Genomic DNA, 22,171 nt, shown 5'->3' on the forward strand with positions numbered 1-22,171 from the left:
GTCATCTGGCAACCGTCAGCTTATGAGCAGATTTTGTATAAATTTTCACGATTGTGATATGAGGTAAGCCAGAGAGAACAATACCGTGACAAACAACACTAAAATCGATTCGTGGCAAACAACACATAATCGGTGAAACAGGCTATGCCCCTTCCCACAAAACTAAAGAAAAGGAACCGTATATTAAACGAGTTTTTATAACTTCAGGGGAGCGGACCTAAAGTTTGTCTCGTTGCACTGTGGGATTTGCCGGGAAGTTTCCGACGCCACTGCTCGCAACGTAATATCAAAGATTTTCAATTCTTACAAGATGTGTTTTATATTTAACAGTTCCCTCTCTTTTCCTTTTCTCCTCAAGTGTGTACGTAACTCAATAAACAGTACGATAATTTTGGAAAGTAGGTCATTTAATACCTATAAAATGTTATTAAATGAATTACAAGATAGATACTTCAATATTGTACAGAAAGTTGTGTGCCCGATAATTACAGTATGACGTCAACGGATCCACGTTTCTAGCATTTAAGAAAAGACCTGAAAATGCGTATTACTTTCTTTTTTCTTTTTTTTTTTTTAGATAAGATTTTATATAGATACTATCAGGTTCATCTTCCAGATTTTTGTTCTTGTTTATGGCCTTTTTGAGAAAGTTTTTCTCTAAAATTATTTTTCTTAAAAAAGTGGTGAGTAACGTAGTAAAGGCTCTTTCGAGTCCTGAATTTGCCTTTGAAAAATATGTTCATATAGCCTCACATATGTACTTAAATTGTTACATAAACATCTGAAGTACTATTCAGTTGCTTACTTTAAGGGGTCTACTGCACTAACGAGAAGACAAATATACGAGTCATTCATTATCATTATAAACAACTACTTTTTAAATTTAAACCGGAAAAATTTCCTGGTTGACTTGACATTTTATAATGCACTGCTGCTACTTTTACAGTCAATAAAGAGAAAGGTGAAATGAACTCTGAAGAAAGTTTTTTTTTTCTTTCTTTTTTTTTTTTTTTTAAGGTTGATAAATCATCGTTAACCAAGAAACTCCACGGTTCTTAAAGTCAGAAATTAAGGATTGTCTTCCATCAAAATACCATAAGAAACTGTTTTCTGAGAGAGAAAGAGTTCGTGTGTGAGAGAGAGAGTCTAAAATGTCTTTTTGGCATAACTGCCAAACTAGAGTACCGCCATTATTCTAACGTTTCGTTTCTCTTAGGAGGACGGTTGCGTGGGCCAAAACATTAAAAAAGTTTTTCCAAAAGGTACTAGAGACTATCTTATAGGAAAGAAATAATAAAGAAAGAAAAAAAACGAAATCTCCCCCCTTTTTTTTAGAACAGTTCCACAGGCTATAAAGATGAACAGAAAAAAAACCAAGAAAGACGAAAATGAAGGAAAGAGAATAACATAGTGTGGAAGCGAGTGAAGTCACGAAACCTTACAATAGAAAAGAACACTCTTCAACATCTTTCTGTTATGGAGAAGAACCACATAAAGTAAGTTTCTCTGTAGCTGGAGTGAGAGTGCGTGAGTAAAAGCTATTAAAGAAAATGGAAAGAAACAGGAGAAAGGGACAAAAGAACACTAAAAGGAATAAGGAATTAAAGAAAATAATAGAAAGAAAACAGAGCATCACACCCACTCCGATACAAGTGACGTTATTTCGCATATTTCTTATTTGAATCGCTAAGTGTCACACCCATTCTGATACGGCTAAAGTTATTTCACATACTTGTTATTTAAATGGGTAAGTGTCACACCCATTCTGATACGGGTAACGTTATTTCACATACTTATTTGAATGGCTAAGCATCACATTCATTCTAATACAAGTAACGTTATTTAACATATACTTTTTTTTTTATTTGAATAGCTAAGCGTCACACTTACTCTAATGACAGCTAACGTTACTGCATATGCCTTTTATGTGAATGGTTAGGCGTAACACTTATTCTAAGGCAGATAACGTTCATTATTTCACATACTTTTATGTGAATGGCTATGCGTCACACGCATTCTGATGACTAAGAGTAGCACCCATTCTGAAACAGGTAACATTATTTCATATTTCATTTGAGTGAGTAAGCGTCACAGTAATTCTAATACAGCTATCATTATTCACATTCTGTTCTGTGGATTTAAATTCCTGAGCGTTACAGTCATTTATGATGCAGGTAGTTACTTCACGTTTTATTTGAATGACTAAGAGTCACATTCATTCCGATACACGTAACGGTACTTATTATAATTTTTTATTTTGAGTCTAGATAAACGGATAAGATAGTTAAAGAACTGAGAAGAAAAACACGAACGAACTTACCATATCAGTGAACTATCCATTCTGGATTTGTTTTCGAGGAAAATAAATTATAAGGTGCGAGTGTTAATGAAATATTTTTCTGATATTGTTGATACAGTATTCTAGAATATCCTGTGGGAAAAAAAAACTCAGGCACATTCATAAAATAACTACGGTATTTATAAAATTAGGTTAAACTTGACTTAACCAACCAACCAACTTTGCATAATTCCGAGAAGAATGAATTATCACTTATTAGAGAGTCGTTTAGACACTAATTTTTCGACAGAAGTGAATAGTGCGTACAGGAGGATTCTTAATGAACTATTTACGTATGAACAAAATCGTTTGAGCAGTTTTTAGCACAATACTTTTTTCTTTCTTTAATTTTTCTCTCTCCAATAAACTGCATCTATATTTTAATAGTGACGAAAATTTGAACTAATATCTTACGAAGAAACGAAAACACGAAAACTTTGTTCTTAATACGACGAACGATGGTTTCTATTCGTACGGACAAATTTTGTTCACGTTTGATGTAAATTTTATATGGTTATACATGTTCTACGTATAATAAATGCTATTATCCACTGGTGTTTGTTAGTTTGTTTTTATCTTTCAAACATAATTAAATTAAAAGATCCCGAAGATCATAAAATGTATAGTAAAATACACAATATTAAAAATTTAATTACTGAAAATGTGGCATAACATGCGTAAATAACCTTAAAAAATTAATAATGTTCAATTGTAACACCCATACTCACAATGAATAAGGCAGATGATGGATATAAATTATTTGAAGAATTGGTAGAATATGATAATGGTGAAGAAACTACAAAAACCGTGAAAAAATATTAACATAATATTGAATATCATAAACTCAGTGACCTAAAATCAAACCTAGAACTCTGAAATACATCACGATCATCGGTATTATGTCATTATTTGCAGGTCAATGGCAACAAACCAAGTTTGCATGCACCACGGTTTTCAGTTAAGCTCTTCATCTTTGCGTAGCAACTTTATGTTTTAATACTGTTCATCAGCTGCAGCCTTTTTCATTCGCTTTCTTATTCTTGCTACCATAATTACCTGCAGATATCTCACATGATACAGTTTCTTCTCACCCAACGAGCTCCTTTGTGGCTATGTGGATAGCGTACGCGCCTTTTGTAGGTCCGAATTCGATTCCCAGCGGGAGCTCATGTTAAGAGCTGGGTCGACGTCTCGTATAGCCTTGCTACTGAAAGGAACATTGAACTAAAATCAAATTTTAAAGAAAAAGTCCTCAGCCAATGGTCCCAACCAGTTTTTCGTCCTCTTTTTACGTAATTAACAACCAAAATTGTTCTTTTCTCTCCTGATATTTCGAACACTCTGATTCGCTTTTCGTTCGATTCAGCGAATTCTTTCAACTTTCCTCCACACCCACATTTCGAAGTCCTGTCTTGTCTTTCGTCACTTTGTTGATATTTCTGCACCACAGACTACAATACTCCACTCGAATCATTGTGCGAGTCTTTTCTTATTCAAGGACGCACAACATTTTCTTTCTAAATACACACTTCTTTCATCAATCATGTCCTTACTTTTAATTCACAGTCATTACTTCAAGTTATCAGCAATACTACTTGTCTCACCTGGGCCCAAGTGATTCTTACTTATTAAAGTGCGAGCGGTCTCGGGTTCGATTCCCGGTGGGGGCACTCGGTCGAAAAAGTGTAACAGCTTTTTCAGGCCAGCCACCTTGAATGAGGTTTTCCTCATTCACACCAGGTAAAGCCGGGGTGGTACCTCACTTATAGGTCACAGGCCACTTCCTCCCTTTCCTTTCCCCGGGTAGTGTGCTCGCCGAGCGACGTCATCCCTCAAACGTGATGGGCTAAATGGCCTTAGATGCCGAAAGCCCAGGAATCTACATCCTAAATCCTCCTCCTCTTACTTATTAAAATAAAATGTAGAATAATGTTACCTGTTTTAGAATGGGTGTGACTTTTGGAATATCGCATCCTCCTAAAATAGAAGTTTCATCCTACTACTTGTAATTTGCTTCTGTTTTCGGTTCTTTTCTGTTAGAATACGAATTCTGTGAAAATGTATGAGCGTATTTACTTTTATTTATTTGTTTAATTAAAAAAAAAACTCTTTAGACTTCCAAACTATGCTATGCATAAGTATCGGAAGTCTTATAGACCGCCTAAGGCCCTGTTAATAAGATTTTTTAAGGACAAGTTCCATTTCAACACTTATTCGACTACTGAAACCAGAAGAGAGACAAATCCATTATTCATTACCACTTCGCTTTCAATATTGATGTACGTAGAGCAAATGCGGCAAGTTGTATCGAGAAACGGTTTCTTGTAATCGATTCAGTGCCCAAAGAATAGGAGCGGCCCCGCGAAGTCGCTAGCGCTCTCGTCTTTGGTGCCAACGGTACTGGGTAAGATTCCCGGTGGGGACACCCGGTCGAAAAAGTGTGAAAACTTTTTTAGGCCAGCCATTCTGAGTGAGGTGTTTCTGGGTTTTCACATCAGCAAATTCCGGGATAGTACATAACATATAAGTCCCAGGCCGCTTCCTTCTTTCCCTTTCCTCGGATAATGTGATCGCCGAGGGATTTCATCCCTCATTTATGTCGGGTTAACATGGCCATAGATACCGAAAGCCCAGAAATCAAAGTCCCAAATATTAGGGTCCGTCTTCTTACCCTTAATCCTTTAATCAACTTGATTTTTACGGAAGTAGTAAAAATCAACAAATTTCTGGTTTCGGTCATAGAGCAAAATTGGTAATATGTGGCGAGACGCGGTTTTCTGTAATCGATTAAGTGTCTTAAGAATAGATTCCATCTTAACACTAATATCTCTACTAAGAGAGGAAGTGGTAGAAATCTACCACTTCCGGTTACCTTATTAATTTTCGTAGAGCAAAACCGGTAAGAGATTGCAAGACTTGGCATTTTGATTATGACTTCAATGTTGCAAGAGTAAGTTTCTTTCCAACTTATCCTTCTGTTTCAACTGGAAGTTAAGAGGGCACGGTGGATCAGTGGTACAGCGCTTGTCTCTGATACATGGGTTCCCTGGTTCGATTCCCGGACAAATAGGTTTGTGATGGACAGCATGATGTTCCGTGGATTTTCTCAAGGTACTGTCGTTTCCTTCCACATTCTCATTGCACAAATTCTTCCACCATCATTCATTTACCTTTAGACTGAAGGGCATGATTATGGGTCATTAAACTGAAAGATTTCATTTACAACTGAAAATTACAGATCTTTTATTTCCACACTGTTCTAGGGGAGAGGAAGCATGACCTTTTCGAGGGGACGCTTTTTACATACTAGAAGTAAGTTTAAAATGGGGTACTGTAGCCCAGTGGTTAGAGCATTGGACTCATGTCCATGTGGTCCCGGATTAGATTCCCGGTCGGTACTTCCCAATTTTTGGCCTCCACCGAGCGTCGTGAGGCAAACTGGGGAGACACTTGAATAATAAAAGACATGACGGCTACTAGGTCTAGAAAGCTCCTGAAGGACAGGACGACGGAGCCGTTCTGAGTGTTCGTCGCTAGGCTGGTCGTAAGTTCAGCTGGTCCCGCTAACAGATGGCGTTGGAGTGGCTCACGTCTATAAAAGGGATCTTACGCTAAACGATGGTTTTAGAAGCAAGTTTAATAAACCCGTAACAGACGAACTGCATTAGAGAGGGTTAGGGGAAAAAAATGAAATGAAATCTTTTAGTTTTACGTCTCACGATTATGGCTAAAGGAGACGGTGATGATAAGAAATGAATGAAATTGTGGAATGAAGAAAGTGAGAGGAAACAGGAGAACCCCAAATAAACCTACGAACACGGTGTTTGTCCACCACAAAGTTCACTTGACTGAAGCAGAGTTTGAACCCGGGATCACATGCACCAGATGAGAGTCAGAAAATTATTTGTGAACTGAACCCCTATTTGTCCCCTCTATGTTTACTCCTTTATATTTCCTGTTTCAATATCGAATTTGCGTAAGTTCACCATAGTCTCACACTGAGAGATGAAGTCCATTTGCTTGATTCAACACATATAAGCAAATGTTTAACAGTCAACATTTTTTCATATAACGTATACTTGGCAAGATATATGTCTTTTGTATGTATGAGAAGCTACGGAGGTTGCCGAGTAAGAGAGGAAAGCTAATACTATTAGAGATTCTGTATGTTATCTTTGAGAACTTTATTTTCCATTCTCTTTGTTATCTTTGCGTACGAGGTCTTTTCTCTATGGATTTTTGAGTGCATCAGCAGTGAGCATGGCAGCCGTTTCTGAGCTGTCCTATATTTCACAGAAATATACATTTCCTTTTATTTTTCTTTCTTTTTAATCTCCATTTCATTGCTTTGTTCTCTCACAAGTCGCGGCTAATCATTAGCTTATGTTTCATTCTGACATTTCCAGACCTCTCTTTTGCCTTTAGCCGCATAATTGCGGTATTGATCCTCGTGACAAATGAATCGTTTGTTCTTTCATTTTTTTTTTTTCAAATTTGTATTGCATGAATTGCTCTGTAGATAATTATCGAAGTGTGTGCATATCGTTATCGTAAATAAAGGAATTGGGACGTTTACGCTTCTATGATTGTTCTTCAGTCCAATATGGCGAAACACTGAGCGTAGCGCTAATTCATCCTCTGTGGCTTGAAAACGCGAAGATTCAGTGCAAAAGAAAAAAAATCTACTTCTGTATCACGAGATTGAAATCAATGCTTCATCTTCTCAAATCATATATATAAATATATTTGAGTATATAATCCTACAGTGTTCTTAGCGTTCAATAAATAAATGCCAAAAGACAAGACATATATCAATCTACATCTTAATTTGAGATTAACAAAATGACATGGGTGAGTATATGATGCGTAGTTTTTGAGAAAATCTACGAAAGCGATTTATGTTGTAAACCTAAAAATGCATGCTGTATGGTAATCACCTCACCTATCAAGATAAAAATGATATTGAAATATATCCTCAGTACGTTTTTCATTACGACATTCGCAAGATGGCAGTGTACGGGATAGTTAATGATTATATATATAATGTGTTTCAAAACAACACCGACAACATTTGGAAGGTGATTCCCGACGCCAAGATAAGACAAAAAGTATAGACCAACCTGGGTGCACAAATGCTTCCTTTCGGAGTTAGACGCTGCCAAAAACAAGAAAAAAATTAAATTTAAAAGTATATAGCTCCAAAACTATGGAATCTACTGTAGTCAGGTAAAGACTTTACTTAGGAACTAGTATATGCCCTGTCCAAGTATCCAAGCTTCAGAATCCTGAGTTACTTCCGCAACAATTTTTATAGAGGTAGTTGGTGAGTACTTCAGATTATATACCCGTAGCCAAACTCCCTCTCTATAACAGTTGTCGCGTGTGTACCTAAAGATACATTCTCTAAAAGATACATTTTTGGATAGGACACATATTAGTTCCTAAGTGAAGTCTTGACCCACTTACGGTAGGTCCCATAGTGTTGGAGCTATGGACCTTTAAAGTTCTTTTTTTCCTGTTTTTGGCAGCCTGTAACTCCGAAAGGAAGCATTTGTGCAGCCAGGTTGGTATTGGTGTATACTTTTTGTCTGATCTTAGTGTCAGGAATCACCTCCCAAACGTTGTCGGTATTGTTCTGAAATGCCCAGTATAGCCCAAAATTGTGATTAATTCGAACTTTCGTTTTTTAAATAGTAATATTGTCCAAAGATAAAATATCAATCTATAAATGAGATCGGAGTGAAAAATTACATACTTAAGGGTAAATTATTATGCGTACTTTTCCAGAAAACTATTTTTATCTCATTAACACTTAGACTGACGCCATAAGAATTCTTGACTCTCCCGAGCCATGGACAATGTAGTATATGTCATAAGTTATATAATCAATATTGCAATATCCCCTCATATTGAAAGCATCCTATATTAGTAAATAAAAAAACCACTTGCTTCGGCACAGCACCAGTAAGCAGACGACGAATGCCATCACCGCTGATGGAAAACGAAGAGATACGAAGAAGATCCCTCCAAACGCTCCGCCTCCGAAGACTGGCTACTTATTATATAAACGGACACCTCCAGACAGAAGACATTAGTTGTTAACTGGTTATCGCCTACCTATCTCTGAGCTGCAACGGGCAAGAAGTACTCCTTTCTCTCCAAGCTGCAACGGGCAAGAGAGATTCCTCTAACCCTATTTCTAAGCTGCAACGGGAAAGAGATTTATTTACCTATATCCGAGAGGCAATGGAGAGGAAATCTTACCCTACCTCTCAAACACAACGGGCAAGAGGTATTCTCACCTATCTCTGAACTGCAAAGGGCACGAGATCTTAATTCTATCTCGTACCGTCACTCTACCAAATATTACAGTATGTATTACTCTTGCGACCAAAAAATTGTGTATATTTTTCTTTTGAACTAATATTTCCCCACTCTGAAAATGTTTATTATACCAGCAGGCCGGCTAAATAAAACTACAATAAGAAATTGATGATTGATGTGCACACACCGTAAGCAGTTCGATCCTGAGGCGCAACATCTGTATGTGCCCACATGGTGTGTTGCCCGGCGCTCTTGTATAATACGGCGATAGACCACGGTGTTGTTTGTTGCCGATCTGATGCGGTTGGTGGATTTTATTCTGCAAGAATAGATTACTTATTAATTTATTTATGTACTGTATATGAAAAAACGCACTGTTAAACACTGTTGTTTTATTTCTTCCAACAGTGACACATTCCTAACTGTGACGTACACTACTAGTGATAATGATTGGTTGTAATTTGTTGGTTTAGTGATGTGGAGTGTAGTACCTTCCTCTCCAGCATCGAGGATCCGAATTTCGTATACATCACTATCTTGAGTTTTCTTTTGTGGGCTTTTCTTCACTTTGCGTTTCAAAAACAGCCTAGTTGGCGTAACGATTCACGATCTGTATCTTCAGAGAGATAAGAGTAGTCTTAATGTAGATAGGCAGTAAACTTATAAAGTAAAAAAAAAAATGTTGAGTTGGTAAGAAATGAAATGACAAATTTGTGTGTTCCTAAAAAAAAAAGGAAGACAAGTTGTAAATATATTTTCAGTGCTTGTATAAAGTTAACCAAGAAAGTTCTGTCGCTTTTTGTGGACTTCTGTGTTCGATTGGCCTATGGAGATAAGGTGAAGGTCAGTTGTTGGTGTTTGTATATCCAACATACTACGTGGTTGTGGCAGTTCAATTACACCGTGAACTTGCCTAAGGACAGAGTGAACATGGGACTTCCACAGAGCGTCATAAGGGCATGCATATTGTACGTGTTCAAACGTCGTGACTACGCGGACAGTGCTGCGGTGGTTTAACAAGTTTAAGGACGTTGGCGAAACACTCGAAGACGCACCACGTGCCGGAAGACCAACAAAATGAAGATCTTCAGGCAGCAATTGAGGCGAATAGTAGCCAGACATGTGAGGAACTGGAACTATAATTCAATGTGAGTGAAGAAACCATTCGGCAGCACCTCCATCAACTTGGGAAGTACTACAAGTTGGGTCCCACATTATTTGACTCTGGGCCAGAAGGCAATGCGAGCAGATAACTGTGTTTCTTTGCTGTCTCATCTGAGAAAGGAGCCATTTCTGGACATCGTGTTGACATGTGATGAGAAGTGGGTCATGTACAAAGCTCCACGGCGCCGTCATCATTGGTTGGCACCCCATTAACCGGTTCCAAACCAGCCGAAACCAGCACTGCACCAGAAGAAGGCCCTCCTGTGTGTTTGGTAGGCTGCTCGGGGCATCGTGCATCGGGAACTGATACCAGCTAGTCCCAGCATCAATGCAACTGTGTACTGTCAGCAGTTGAGTCGTGTTCAAGAAAAACTCAAAACTCTGGAGCCAGCACTTCTGAATCGCAAAGGGGTCCTCCTGTTACAAGACAACACTAAGTCTCACGTGGCTAGGATGACCCGGGAGACCATTCTACGCCATGGATGGGAAACACTATTGCATCCGCCATACTCCCCGGACATTGCACCATCTGATTATCACTTGTTCTATTTCTTGGGCAATCACCTTCTAGGACGCCAGTTCAAGTCCCTAGTAGAGGTGCAAAATGCACTTGATACATTCTCCGCTTCACGACACAACAATTTTTACCGCGATGGAATCCATGGCCTTCCAGAACGTTGGCAGAAGGTCGTTGATGCTGATGGTGACTATTTTTGATCTTCCAGGTACGTGTTAGGTGACATATCGATGTTCGAAGGTGGTGAGTGAAAAAGCGACAGAAATTTCTTGGTTACCTTTATAGTAATATCTTTATAGTAATATGAAATTTACTGAAGTTAGAATAGATATTGTTAGGGTTGGGATAACTGCGCACGTTTTTTCTTTTAGAGTAAAAAAGAAAGGGGAGCTTTCAGAAAGAACCAAATGCGTCATATGTTGCCTCCATTTGGGAGAAGAGATCATTTTCTAACCATCCTTTTCCCTCCCCCCTTTTGAGATTTCTGTCCATTTATCCTCTTAATCTGTCCCTAAGTCCCATTCCCTCTTCTTGGCACTTTTATTCCTAAAATATTATTCCAATGATTTTTATCAAATATTTAATTTTAATTAATGTATTTCGTGATATTCTAGTTGTACAACACAACAATACCACGATAACTTAGATTGAAATAGTAGCATACTTGGGAAATGAAAATGAAATGTGTTACTTATGTGAACATGGTTGCATTCACTTGTCTCCGTCTGCCTGGTGAATATGTTTAGATATCTTACAGATGTTGCATACCGTTGAGATCCCCTTGTTAAAGTTTTCGAGATAGTGCCCCAAGGTTCGAACAATACTGAGAATATCACGAAAATGTTGTCCCCCAATTTTTTTTTTCATTTTGGGGAACAAATCAAAATTGCGGGGTCTCATATTCGGGAAATATGGCGGGTACTGCAGTACCTCCCAACTCTATCGTTGTATGTGAGTCTATGCCACATGGGCAGTATGACATCTAGCGTTGTGAAGCAGAATTGGTTCAGACTGCAGGAGATGTGCTCGTTTGCGTCGCAATCCTGACCACGAATGGTGAGTCAGGTATGAGGCATCTAACGCAGTATTTACTATCGATCCATTATTCTTTCACCCTTGGTGGCACTTGATGTGAGAGAATAATGGATGGCTTCGTGGTCACAGGACATTATCATCATGACTTTAACGTTTACTGACTCTCGTTTGATGTTTTTCAGTCATGGGGACGCTAGGTAGGGCCATTCACTGGACTGGCGTTTTAATGCGAATTCGTAGGATCTTTCCCATGTTTCGTGAGTCGCAATAATGCAATACAGAGAATCAACACCTTCCTGTCCATTCAATATGTAAGCATGCACATTCCTGTCTGTGTCACTTTTTCGCCTCCATCAGGACATGCGATACCAATCTGGTTGCAGTCTTACACATGCCAAGATTGTATGTTAGCATATGGTACACTGACGCAGATGAAATATTCAATGCATTAGCCACTTCATTACATGTCATTTTAGAGCAATGTTCGCAGTGTTTCCACATGATGTTGATCCGTAATCATTCGAATGCGGCCAAGGGCGCCGATCCTGGGGGCCCCGGGCCCCCCAAGGCTTATGTGGGCTCCCATGTATTTTTATGAATATAGATTTTTTATATGTATTTTTCATTGTTATATGTATTATTATGTGCATTTTTTATGAATGGGCCCCGACAAAGTTATAGAGAAATCGGCGCTCTTGAATGCGGCCCCTACCATGTTCGTCTACTGACTAACACACGGCCTCAAATACTGCAGTATATTTCGCGATTGTCCGAGAAGGCAGAGCACTCAATCCTTTATGGGTCTAACGTGAATTAGGACACCACACACACAATATTCACAATAATTCAATTAACTTCAAGATATTAATATCCAAACTTTGTTCGTGGAGTTTCTAATTATTAAGTTTTACTCATTACTGAGAGCATTTACTTTTACTCTTCAGAAACTTGCTCCCAGAAATAAAATTCTTTCAATAATAATAATAATATCAAACGTTGCATGGATTATACTCTGATCAGTGATTCAGTTGATTTTTGAACAAAATTTCTAAATCTATCTCTCTGGTTTAACTGAATTGTTGCGAATATTATCACTTCCGCATCACTTCAAAATAATTCAAAACAGGGAAAATGTGCTGTACATGCTGCCATCTATTGGTAATTAGATCTCTTTTAAATTCACCTTAAATCGAAGTTCTTTCGACAGAGGATGAATGTAGTTGTCAAAATAATTAAGGGAGTAAGCACCTCTCTCCCTCTTCCTTTTTACTTTTTTCTTTCGCACTTTGTCCCTTTCCCTTTTTTTCCTGTAAAAACTGCTGTTAAAAAATTCTCTAACTTCAGATATTATAATCAAAAAGTCCCCAAGTTGTAATGTGGTAGTTCTCCTTTAAGAACATACATAGTGCTATTATTAAGGAGAATTTAAATTCGATTCCATGGCGTGCATTTGAAAGAAGTCAGAGGGAAAATCCGATTCCCTTTGTTGTGAGCAGATCCATGAAGAAATTCCAGCGAAAGCTTCCTTAAAAAGTGCTCGTAAACTGTCAACAAGCGTGCAGAATACCGTGTCGCCCCAATTGCATTTTGCGGAATCCTTTTGAGAACAGGAAGGAGAGACTCCAAGCTCACGGAAGAATAAACTTTCTGTGATTTTGCCATTGTTTTCGGGGACCGCGGTACAAGGAACAAAGAGAATATGTCACATTTTGGTTTCTCCTGTTCCATTGTTGAATGATTCGGGAAGTTTTCCACCAGGAGCGCATGTACATCTACGGTGCTACGTAAAAGCCCTGTTCCAAAGACTCGAAAGAACGGAATTTCAGTCCTCAACTATTTAACCCTTTGAGGATGCCATTTTTCTTTTTATTTTCATGATTTCTTTGTGGTTGGTTGATGCGGTTGTTGCCTCAAGTATAATTGCTCTAAAGGAACATACGTGTTCTTTTATTTTTAATTAAACAAGCATTCAAACTCCGGATACTTTATATTACAGTAGTCATAAAACATGCTGTCTGTACGCCTTATGTTATGTTCAGTCTGGAATTTCTGGATACACAGGGTAGCCCAAAAGTACATATACACCGCTGCGTCGATCAAGCATAACATTCTAGTTTATGGGTTTATTTGCTTCGGCTGTTCGGATCTTAAGGTAAAAGAAAAAAGGCATTAAAAATAAATAAATAAGTAAATAATAATAATAATACGTATGTATATGTGTAATATCTATGAAAGTTACTTATGAATATATGGAGAGTTACTAATGGTTTTACATTCTGAAAGAAGACTTCTAGTTTATTATGTGAAAAACCCGGCCTCCTTGGAAAAGTCATGAGTTGGCCTAGAACAACTTGGTGGCTACACAGATTTTATACCATTAGGATAGAATACATCTATATGATTTAGTTTATTTTCAGATCTGAACAAGAATTCTAGGAATAATAAAAAAAGAATGCATCAAAAGATTGCGTTCTTGGCCAATAGTTAATTTTTGCATCAGGGGCCACAAAATTTTTGAACAGACCCTACCTTGGGTTTCCGTATTTTCTACGGAATAAGCACATTATATTGAATTAAGTGATAGTTTGGGTTTGCCTACACTATATGCAATTCTACAGATATAAGGCCTACAAGAAAATTTTTGATTGAAATAAGTTATATTGGATCTTTTGATTCAAAAATAGGATAGTGACATCGACTCTTGGAAAAGCGTATGGTCGCCGACAAAAGTCCCCTTGATAATATAGTACGCTAAGATTTGAATTATCCCAGTAGATTTCAATCCTTTTACCAGGTGAGCATCGGGCGAAGACCCTGATATTACTCCGCCAATCTCTCACCTAACAACGTGTAACTACGACACGTCGGAGCTAATAATAAGTTTTTACTTTCTTCACAGTTTTAACCTTAATCAGCAGATTATTCACACGAATTTAGCTCACTACTGTGGCGGAATAACAGTACATACCGTGTTATATCAGAGTAAGGAAAAGAGAAGAAGAAAATATAACCTAATTATCAAAGGCAATCAAAATAATAAAAGTGTGGATAAGTACGTTTGACGTACTATTGTTGAATTTCGATGCTAAACAAATACATTTATAACAACTACAACTGCATATCAGCCCTTGTAATTAACCATATAAAAAGTACATCATTTAAAAACATCTACGTCATATACAGCTCATATATGTATATATACATAGCACGTCCAGAAAGTAAGTTCCGTTTCAATTTATCTCCGCTGCAGCGCTGCGATCGCAGTTCCGCACATGCGCGGTAGACGCTCTGTATCAAGGAGAAGAAACGTGCGCCATTTGGAGATCGCTGTCAGTCATGTACGCTTTGTTGTGCTTGTTTACAATGTCGGTGTTGATTGAAACTCCCGCCGCTTGTGAAATCAGAGCGGCGATTCGTTTTCTGAATGCGCTGAATGCCTGACCTCGCTCCTAGCGACTTTCATTTGTTCTTACATCTCAAGTCTTTCCTTGGCGGTCAACACTTCAACAATGACGACGAGCTGAAAGAAACTGTTTCCAACTGGTTGAAGACACAGGTGGCAAATTTCTATGAAGGTATACAAAACCTTGTGCTACGCTATGACAAATGCCTGCAAAATTTCGGCAGTTATGTGGAAAACTAGTTTAAGAGTTGTAGAATTTTGTGCAATAAATATTTTTTCTGTATCTGTACACATTTTTTTTTATTACCAAACGGAACTTACTTTCTGGACGTGCCTCGTATTTCCTTTCGCATAAAGTCGCCTAAATACTCAATTTTTACTCACAAACTACCACATTTTCTCATCAATCTTTTATTGTTTTAAGCTCCCTTATTTCTGATTATTTTACAAAATATAGAAAACGTGTATGTGCTCTAGCGCGCTTGTAATGAAAATATTCTCTTTTGTCTATTTTTTCTTCCTTCCACTGTAGGTAGAATCATCTGTAGGTAGTTTAAGCGAGAATTTAGAGAAGAATTTTATTTTCTCGCAAAATGGAATTTCACTGTTTCAACGATTTGTATTGTTTCCGAGAAAGATATAACTATATTCTTCGAAAAAGTTGTTACTTTACGACGCAATTAGTGAATAATAAAAATCAAAACTGACAGAACGTATTCTGATAACTGACAGAGTGTACTAAAAATTGCAATGTTTATGTTCAACATTGGAAACGTCTGATCAGTAGAGGATACACGTGGAGGCGCAGGAGTCGACCTTCTGTTTGCAAAGGTTACTTTTTATAGCCGTAGTATTAATTCGTTAGAAATACAGTCTTTTTTTCGGTGAATCCAGTCTGTAAGACACAAACTTATAATTTGAATTATGGCTATATCTGTTCCTAATTTCTTAAGCCGTTTTCTAGAAGCCCCAAATGAACAAATGTAGGATTCATTCTTTACAACCAACAAGTTACGGAAGTACCGTACGTAAGATGAGACGGCTCAAACCTTTGGACTAAAATTTTATAGTTCTACCTTGTATAATAGTAAAGGATGTTGGGCTACGCGCAATTTCTTTCACCTTATTTACAAAAGAAAGAAAAAATAATTTTCAATACTCCTTGCCGGAAACCTCACTGAATCTAAAACTTTTGGATTAATTAATTTATATTTAAATCCTATCAGCAGCAAGTCCATATATGATGCGACCTACAGTTTAAAACGTGAATTCTGAAATACTGTATTGCGTTTGATCTCCAACCGGGAATCGAATCCAGGACCTCATGCATCCTAACACGCGCGCTAGCCAAATTGACTAGTGACGAGGGCTATGAATTTTTGGTTTGGGTGGGGAGGTCTTGAGAGGGGATTATATTCTCATCGGGAGTCACTCATTGTATGGTCAGCGATGCCGATTTTTGTACAAGTTTGGTGGTCTCCTTCAAATATGTGTGTTTCATTGTTGATATTCTCTAACAGCACATCAAAGAGAATCGGCGCTCGTAGATATTTTGTCCTGATGTGTACATATAATGCAAAACTTATTACTTGTATTATTAGCTGTATAAATATATTCTACCTATGTTTTCAAAAGCTACACATAAGAAATTACTTAATGCGCAAAAATGGGTAGTAACCCTCACTATATTTTACGTAGTTCACTTCGAGCATTGTGCCATAATATTCACAATTATATTACGATTAATTATTCTAGTATATGATAAATAAAAGTAATCAACAAGAATAGAACAAATCATGATTATAACTTATATATGTAGCACCACTGTGTTTTATTTTCTGAAAACTTCTATTCCATAACTTGAGCCTGCGTTCATAGTCCAGGAGGCGACCTCCCCGTGTCCTCCCTCGTTTTGGATGTCGAAGTGCAGTGATGGGCAAAATTTTTTAAGGAGAGGATCAAAGAAAAAACCATTAGGCGGACCAGTATAATTTATTAAAACAACAATGGCACTTTTACAGAATCTATATAATACTGAGACACGTCGATTTTCAATATGAGATGACCTACTGTTTAAAACGAAATTTGAATCCTCCTCTCGGGTTTTTAGGCAAGTGTTAGTTTTCTCACCGATAATCGAATCGTGTAACGCACGCACAAAAGATAGAGACTTTAGCCACTTGACCATTAAAGAGCAAAATGTATACTCAATTGTTAACACAGTTCAGTCACCATTGACAGCCAACTTCGAGTTTGACTCCAGGCGACTGATGCTTCTTTTGATGAATTCTTATGGCTGTGAGTAAACCAGTGTATCATTTACTCCAGCTTCCGAGTTTCATCAGTGATTCTTCTTCAAACTTCTACTCCAGAAATCGTGTAGAGACAAATGGAGACTGAAGGCTTCATAAGCCATGATCTGGCTGTTTCGTGAATGGGGATATGCCTAATACCCTTTGCCAGCAGACCACACCTCATTCTCTGTATCTTTTCAATGGTGTTGATGTATTGGTCAGCGCTGACGGTCAATTCCGTTAAATATACGTTCTATTTGGTCTTAGAACAGTATCATTTGACAGCCTCCATTGACTCATTTGACTCTATATTAGAGTGGTGAACCTCGTCATTTGACTGTTTTCTTTCTTACATCAATTCAAAGCAATCTTCTTTAAAAATATATCTAAAAATAGAATAATTAACTTCTGATCGCATACATTGTGTTTATTTATGTCACGACATTGTATACAATGGGCATTGTAAGATTCTAATGTTAATATGTCTGTCCGCCAGTTACTCCACAAGATATCTCTTGAACGAAAGTAAATTTTAAACCTCAAAAACTATTGGTGAGGTTAAAATCTCACATATTTAGGGTATTTCAAGGCATGTTATACAACAGCTTTAAGTATCACTATAGGTTTATTCTTAAATATAGATTTCCTTTGATTCTTTTCGTTGTCTTTATTAGAGTTTATTCACTCATACACTGTCTGTAGTTTACTGAAACCCTCTTAAGGATATCTAGTTCACCCTAAGTGGGACTGTGTGCATTGGTTTTCTCGAAGTTCTTCCGTTTCTTTCCAGTTTTGTCATTCCACCATTATCGCCTATCTCACCATTAGTCTTCTTTAGTCTCGGCCAGTGTTGCCAAAAAGTTAACACACAAAAACGGTGTTATGTGGGAGATGAAATGACTCCAATTTTGCTTAAAAAGTCGCTAAAAAAGTATTCGTGGTATTCTGTATTTTTCTCTTCCCCCTCTCTCTGTATATACAGGATGTCTCAAAACAACACCGACAACGTTTGGGAGATGATTCCTGACACCAAGATAAGACAAAAAGTATGGACGTACCTGGGTGAACAAATGCTTCCTTTCGAAGTTATAGACTGTCAGAAACACGAAAAAAAATTTTTTAAAGGTCCATAGCTCCAAACTTACGGGATATACGGTAGTCAGGTCAAGACTTCACTTAGGAACTAGTTTATGCCCTATTCAAATGTCCAAGTTTCAAAATCCTGCGGTACTTCTGCAACAATTTTTATATAGGTAGTTGGTGAGTACTTCAAATTACATGCTCGTAGTCAAACTCAATCTATAAAAATTATTGCGAGAGTACCATGGGATTCTGAAACATGTATTTTTGAATAGCGCATATATGAGTTCCTAAATAAAGTCTTGACCCGACTACGGTAGGTCCCATAGTTTTGGAGCTATGGACCTTGAAAGTTCATCCCCCCCCTTTTTTTTGGCAGCCTATAACTCGAAAAGAAGCATTTGTGCACCCAAGTTGGTCTATACTTTTTGTCTTATTTTGATGTCAGGAATCGCTTCCCAAACGTTGTCGATATTGTTTTGAAAGTCGCTGTATATCTCACAGAATTTTAGATCCGTGATCATTGCAGAAAATCATAGTCCTGTCTACGCTACAAAAACATATAAGTAAAAACATAATTGAATGAATCATATGTAACTAACAATGTTGTGTTATTTAGATTACAGCGCTTTAACAATAGTTTCGTTTTTAGTACACTATATACTTTTTTTTAAACTTTGTGATCAGTTTTACTTCAACGAAATAAAAATTACTTCAGAAAAACGCAGAAAAGAAAAGCCTACAAAGAAAGAAAAATACGCCCATTTATTCACTTTTATTTTCAGTTTCTCCAGGTAATCAGTTTGCAGTCGGTAATGTATTATTTGTTCCTCTAAACCAGTGTTCCTTAAAGTTGGGTCCGCGAGGCCCAAAAATTGAAATGTGTTGCAATAAAATGGAGCTCACATCTGTTACGCAAGAAGTACTTTTAAGATTAAGAAACTGCATCTGTGGGCAATACGAGTACAAAACAATAACTATTCATCATTTCCAGTGCTCAAGGAGTTCATTGATTCTTTAGTTGAAAAACTCCCTGCTGAAATGTACAAAACACTTGTAGGACACTTGAAAGCATTAACTGCAAAGTTTTCGAGAATATTTCCCTGTTCCACAACCTGGTAATGGTTGAATTGAAAATCCTTTTACTAACGTATAAATCCATAACATACAAGGTATGAATCTCTCTAACACAACAAGAACAGCTATTGGAACTATCCCGCGATACCTAATCGGAAAATGCTTTCAAAGAAAATAAACTTTGTAGCTTTTAGTGTGAGTGCGCTGTGAGTATGAATAGTTCTCTAAAAATGCATTGCAACATTTGATGCTTTTCCCTTCCACTTACTTATGTGAGTAAATCTTTTCTGCTCTTTGCAGTGTTAAAACCTTAAATCGGACCTAAGATTGATGATGACAAAACTTATTCCAGATTTCAATGCAATTATGGAAAACCAAAGAATTTCATTCTTCACGTTAGTGACCCCACATTTAAGAACATTGTTTATCAAGTGGATTTCCTTTTTTTTTTTTTTTTTTTTAAAAAAAATATTTTCAGTTTTGAAAGTTACTGTGTTTTCAATTGAAATTTCGTTCACTAAAAAACAACCATGTATCTTTAAAATAAATTACTTATTGCACTATTTTTCTTCATCTTTTTCTTGTCAGTAGTAATTCTAATTAGTATATTTTTTAATACCATGTGAAATTTCAGATAGCATTGCAAGGGGGTACGCAGATTACGTTCCGAACGAATTGGGGATCCGTGTTACCGGAAAGTTTGAGAACCACTGCTCTAAACGGAACCTTTACATACTAAGGGGCATTGAATGTTGGAATTGATCTCTAAAGGGCAAGAGGGTAACAGGAATCAAAGTGGAATTTGGAGATTTGACGCAGTGGTCTATTTTGTGGGCTACCGGGGTTACCGGCGGTAGTCCTAGAATATTACAAAATAAAGGTATTATAATGAAAACTAATTTATATTGGTAATTTTATACTTTAGTATCTTCTTCCAATGATACAAGCTTGTGAGAACATTATGAATTTACAAATATTCGCTAGTTCCTTTGCACGGAGTCTCTCGCTTCTGAAGAGATCTTCGACTTGGCAACTCGGTAGAAATCTATCTTCTCTTTCAGCAAGAATCATGTAGTTATCAGCGCATTCTTCGCTTCACCTCCAACCCCAGCTTACGAACGGGCTGCCAGGTAGCACCAGTTTTCTACAGAATAATTGGTTTCTTGGGCGTGCGCGAAAGCTAAAGGGAAGTTATACGAGTAATTACAGCTTATTTTCTGGGTAGCTTGGAATTGTCGCGGACATCATGAGCCCCGTTTCGTAGCGCAAAATAAATTTTGTTTTGCAGTATTTTGTGATAGTGGGCTGTGGGTATACCTGATATGTTGCTTATTTGCATTACATTGCAAAGGCGATTACAAACTGAGGCTCCTTCGTTGGCTAATCACATATTTCAGCATTCTTTTGTACAACTTTCATTTACTCTGATGGGTAGAGTTACCACCTATATAAAGCAAGATATACGGACACTTCACGCAGCACATGAAGGTAGAGATGTACGATCCTTTTTCGTAATAAGATAAAATACGTCTTTCTAAAGAAAATCATATTTATGTACTTGATAAAAGGAAAGTATGCTCTAAGGATTTCTGTTATTTTAAAGACTGTATAATAACATGGAAACTAAATTCCAATAGTAATAATAATAATAATAATAATAATAATAATAATAATAATAATAATAATAATAAGTATTTTAAGGTACAGGTATTATAAAGGTTAGTGTAGCCCAAGCCATCAAACCAATATACGCCACTGATTTGACCATATATACTGTATACTCGTCTAGCTCGTTTACGCTTGCGGTGATTCAAATTAGTAAAAGGAAAGCAAACATTTATTTAAACTGCTTCGAGCGAAGAAGGACAAATTATTCGAGGCACAAAAGTTCCTACAATTTAAAGTAAGTCGTCAAATTCACTTAAGTATCACAAAAAAAAAAAAAAAAAAAAATCGCTAATCGGATAAAAAAAAAAAACACTTCTTGGCACTATTTTGGAAGTCGAATCTGCTGGATTTAACGACTTTTCCCCCCCAAAATTGGCAATACTGGTCTCGGTGCATAATTGTGGGACATTAAACTTAAAAAAAAAAAATCCATTTCACAACCTAAATAACTACATAAAAGATAATTGACAATCATGTGCTACAAAATCATGTTTCGTTGTTAAGAAGTATATTAAATAACATATTGACTCACGTGAACAGAACATTAAGTACCGTACATAAATTTCTATTTAGCGTGCTCTTAAAAGAAGGAGTTATATAGACTCCCTCCGACGAGAGGACCACCAACAGTTAAAAAGAAAAGGAATAAAAATAGTGTGGCTGTGCGTCTGTTGGAAATATAGTACAATAGTAAGAGTATCCCCTATATAGTAGGTGCTAGTCCAAGGAAAATTCTGTTCGTTTCGAGGAGGCTATAAAAATGTTCCCACAAAGAGAAACTATGGAAACCGGAAATGGGCAGTTTGAGTATCTCTCGACCTTTTGCCGTAGTATGAGAAAGAAGCACGTGACCAGCTATAAGGGAAAGATGCGTGCAGGAGAAGTTAAGAAAGCTTTTAGAGAGAAAATGGAGACCAACTGAACGGGATAAGAAAAGGAAATTAAGATAAGAAGAAGAGAAACGAGATGAAACAAATTTAAGAAGAAAAGGGGAGACACGCCCTCGATTCGGCCATTCGAAGAAGACGCTATAGAGATATATATATCTTTTAACAAATTAAGTCCTAAAGACAAGGGATTTAGGTTTAATATTATCGTACAGTCCTGAACAAAAAGATTTGGCATCAGTACTTACTTCTATTCTGCTCATTCTAGGTTTGAATTTTATCTCCAGAAGTATAACTGGCGAATAAATACAGAAAAAAAGCTAATCATATAACACTTACCATATCCTTATTTTGAAAATCTGTGTAGTTCAATTTACATTGAAG

The 22,171-nt window shown here is 37.1% G+C and overlaps 1 protein-coding gene across 4 annotated transcripts in view; it reads left to right on the forward strand.

The window, feature by feature from the left end:
* The window catches only part of LOC145668153 (uncharacterized), a 1,131,027-nt gene that overhangs the window by 859,645 nt on the left and 249,211 nt on the right, over positions 1 to 22,171 (forward strand). The gene's annotated exons all lie outside the window — the stretch shown is intronic.

The sequence above is a fragment of the Thermobia domestica genome, chromosome 13 (genome assembly GCF_964235325.1).
Source record: "Thermobia domestica chromosome 13, izTheDome1.hap1.1, whole genome shotgun sequence".
In the NCBI taxonomy this organism is placed as follows: Eukaryota; Metazoa; Arthropoda; class Insecta; order Zygentoma; family Lepismatidae; genus Thermobia; species Thermobia domestica.